The sequence below is a fragment of the Sapajus apella genome, unplaced genomic scaffold, assembly GCF_009761245.1.
Source record: "Sapajus apella isolate SASKATOON/1434 unplaced genomic scaffold, GSC_monkey_1.0 scaffold143, whole genome shotgun sequence".
Taxonomy (NCBI): domain Eukaryota; kingdom Metazoa; phylum Chordata; class Mammalia; order Primates; family Cebidae; genus Sapajus; species Sapajus apella.
This window is the reverse complement of record NW_022437083.1, coordinates 1,756,496-1,760,332: the sequence shown is the minus strand read 5'-3', so window position 1 is coordinate 1,760,332 and position 3,837 is coordinate 1,756,496. Positions and strand designations below refer to the sequence as shown.

The window sequence follows — 3,837 nt, the reverse complement described above, 5'->3', positions numbered from 1 at the left end:
AGAGATATCAGCACAGCAGAGGATGAGGACCTCAGAGAAACCTGGGGACTCTGACATATCCTTGTTCTACAGAGATATCAGCACAGCAGAGGATGAGGACCTCAGGGTTCACTTTGAGGAATCCAGCAAGCTGGAAGACCTGTTGCGGAAGGTTTGCGCCAAGGAGACCAGGAGGCGAGCACTCAGCAGGTTAAAGCTGAAGCTCAGCAAAGATACAGTGATCTCTGCGGGCATTTAAACCTGGTCCGGAAGGCTCTCAAGCCTCCTCCAATAAAGCTCTATAGGGAAACAAATGAACCAGTGAAAACCAAGACCCGGACATTTAATACAAGCACAGGCGGTTTGCTTCTGCCTAGCGGTACCAAGAGGTCGCAGATCTATGGGAGTCGTCAGATTATACTGGAGAAAGAGGAAACAGAAGAGCTAAAATGATTTGATGATCCAGGTTTGATGCTCAGGGGCTTCAAGCCCTTGGTAATGTTGACGAAGCGCCATTACCTGAGACCCTCCCTGTTCATGTACCCAGAGGAGTCGCTGGTGATTGGGGGCTCAATCCTGTTCAGTGCTCTGCTCATCAAGTGTCTGAAGAAGGAGGTCGCAGCATTGTGCGACCACACCCCGGAGGAACGTCCCCCCTTATTTTGTGGCTTTGGTGCCACAGGATGAGGAGTTGGATGACCAGAAAATTCAGGTGACTCCTCCAGGCTTTCAGCTGGTCTTTTTACCATTTGCTGACGACAAAAGGAAGGTGCCCTTTACTGAAAAAATCATGGCAACTCCAGAGCAGGTGGACAAGACGAAGGCTATCGTTGAGAAGCTCCGCTTCACACACAGAGCGACAGCTTTGAGAAGCCCGTGCTGCAGCAGCACTTCAGGAACCTGGAGGCCTTGGCCTTGGATTTGATGCACCTGAACAAGCAGTGGACCTGACATTGCCCAAGGTTAGAGCAATGAATAAAAGACTGGGATCCCTGGTGGATGAATTTAAGGAGCTTGTTTACCCTCCAGATTACAATCCTGAAGGGAAAGTTACCAAGAGAAAACACGATAATGAAGGTTCCGGAAGCAAAAGGCCCGAGGTGGAGTATTCAGAAGAGGAGCTGAAGACCCACGTCAGCAAGGGCGTGCTGGGCAAGTTCACTGTGCCCGTGCTGAAAGAGGCTTGCCGGGCGTACGGGCTGAAGAGTGGGCTGAAAAGCAGGAGCTGCTGGAAGCCCTCACCAAGCCCTTCCAGGACTGACCAGGGGCCGCGCACCCAGCCACCCTTCCACGGTGTGGCCAGGCTGCCCAGCCTTGTTCTCAGCCAGTTCAAATGTGTTTCTCCTGAGCTAGGAAGAGTCTACCCGACAGAAGTCGAGGGACTTTATGTTTTTGCGGCTTTCTGTTGCCATGGTGATGGTGTAGCCCTCCCACTTTGCTGTTCCTTACTTTACTGCCTGAAAAAAGAGCCCTAAGTTTTTACAAAAAAAAAAAAAAAAAAAAGATTTTACTTAGCTAATTAATGAGAAAACTGTAAAAATGTCATACCCAGTTAAAAGGAGAACAGATGGATGCAAAACTGGCTTTTCCATAGAAGGGTGGATCATCCCTCCTCGGCACAGAATTTATCTACGTGTCTCTGGGAAAGAACAATTTTGCATTGCTATCAGTTATGTACAGGATACAGTTGCAAAATATCTCCCACAGAATCAGAATCAGATAACCCAGACCAGCTTTTCATCAAAGCACACGTTTTCCATTTCTATTGGCCGAGTGGATTTTCTGTATCATCTCAAAGAACTTCTCTAATTACACACCAAAGAGTGCGCGGCAGTGCTGGTGGGGCTCTGGTGCGCTGGAGGCACACGCCAGGAGCTGCAGAGCGGGGCTGAGGCTGCATCGTGCTGAAAGACCTTAAGTGTAAGCCAGGCAGACAGCAGGGAGCAGGGGGACACCAGGAGGAGGAGAGGTATTAACAGTCTGAATGAGTGAGAAGTCAGAGAAACGGACATGAGTTTGCTTAAGCAACAAACGGGGGATTTATTACGTGATCACAAAGTGTCTCATGGGGCTTAAAGGCAGGGATGCAGGAGTGCCTTGGAGTGGCGTAGAAGCAGGGAAATGTTCCCTATTTGCCACCTTCACTCCTCCCTGCATAGTGGTTTCTTTCTCTCAAAGCAGAACATAGCCAGAGTGATAAGGATAGACTTTATTCAGCAGTAACCATTGCGATAGGGAAGAGGGTCCAAGTGAATGGAACTCGGTTTTGACTTGTGCAGGACCCCTGCGCATTTTAAAGGGAGAATGAGGGGGTAGAGGGGAAGCAAGCAGGGGTGGAGCAGAGAGAGTCTGGTTTGTTAGTCTCCGGTGAACTCCTGTGGAACAGTGCAGGTTACAGCCAGGTGCCTGGGAGTTGAGAGAGGGAGAGCCTTGAGATTTGAATTTCAAAGAGGTAGCTCTTTTGTCTTTGGGAAGACAGATCTGGAAAGATTTACATTTTAAAGGGGAAGAGAAAGGATTTGCAACTGTAAGCAGCTTTCTAAAGTAACTGCTCAAAGGAGGTGGGGAGAGGTTCAGGAGCCTATTACTAGGTTTTGTCTGGAGCAAACAGTAAATTCTCCTGGCAGCACTGAGGTTTCTGAGGTGAACACAGTAAGAAGTCTAGGGTCATCCTGTGGATGTGGCCTTGACCTACTAGAAACGATGTTAGTGTTTTTGCACACCTTAGAGTGTGGAGGTGGATGAAAGCATTTGTGCTGAGTGTGCAGTTTTTCATAGGCCAAAGTTGAGGTCTTGTTGGAAAGAGGGCTCAGAGAGGCTTGTCTAAAGTTTGGCTAGGAAGAGACTCCTGACCAGCATGGTGGCTCACGCCTGTAATCCCAGCACTTTGGGAGGCTGCGTGGGAGGACCTACTTGATTTCAGGGGTTTGAGACTAACCTGAGCAACAGAGTGACTCCCTGTCTCTACAAAATAAAAAAATATGAAAAGTTAGCCAGGCGTGGTGGTGTGCACCTGTGCTCCCAGCTACCTGGGAGGCTGAAACAGGAGCACTGCTTAACCCCAGGAAGTTGAGGTTGCAGTGAGCTGGATCTCGCCACTGAAGCCCAGTCTGGGGACAGAGCAAGAAATTGTCTCAAAAAAAGAAAAGAGAAGAAAAAAGAAAAGAGACCTTGCCACTCTCCCCCACAGGCTGGCTTCTTTTGTCTTCTGGTTCATGTGATAGTGTAGCAGGAGCGGCCGTGGGAAGCGGATCTCTCGGACACTGAATACAGGAGGAAGGAGTTTATTTGGCCGGGAGCCAGGTGGCGTATTTGCCTAATAGCCAAGCTCCCCTAACAAAGGAAGGTTCCTTCTTTATATAGGCTTATATTTAGATGTTACACGTGGAAGAATCTTAGGTTTATAGCTTAACATGTGAAAAGGGTCTCAGTTTACAGTCTTAGGAATTACCTATGAAAAGGGTTTCAGTTTACAGTCTTAGGAATGAAAAGGGGAAGTTGATCTGAGATGCCTGAGTCTCCTTCTTCAATAGACCATGGCTGCCTTGGGTGAATTCCCTAAAGCTAGAGCCTGGTACAGGGATTTGGGTCATCTGTTGAAGCCTGTAATGGAGGGAAGACACGGATTAGGGAAGGAGAGGGGTTGAGCAAGGGTGTGGCATGGTCCAGGTGGAGGGGCCTTTGGGATGTAAATTCACTGCCGATTTGTCCTGCCTGGAGGGCTGCCCCTGTGAGCCTCTGACGCTGTTGGCCTGTGGTGGGGCAGGCTCTGTGCAGTGGGAGACTTTTCAGAGCAGGGCAGCTTTGACGTCAGCAGCCAACACAGCACCTGGGGGATGGGTTAGCAGCCAACACCAC

General features: G+C 49.3%; 1 pseudogene; it reads left to right on the top strand.

The window, feature by feature from the left end:
- The first annotated feature begins 6 nt into the window (after positions 1–6).
- LOC116540643 lies at positions 7–1,482 on the top strand (annotated as a pseudogene).
- The last annotated feature ends 2,355 nt before the right edge of the window (positions 1,483–3,837 follow it).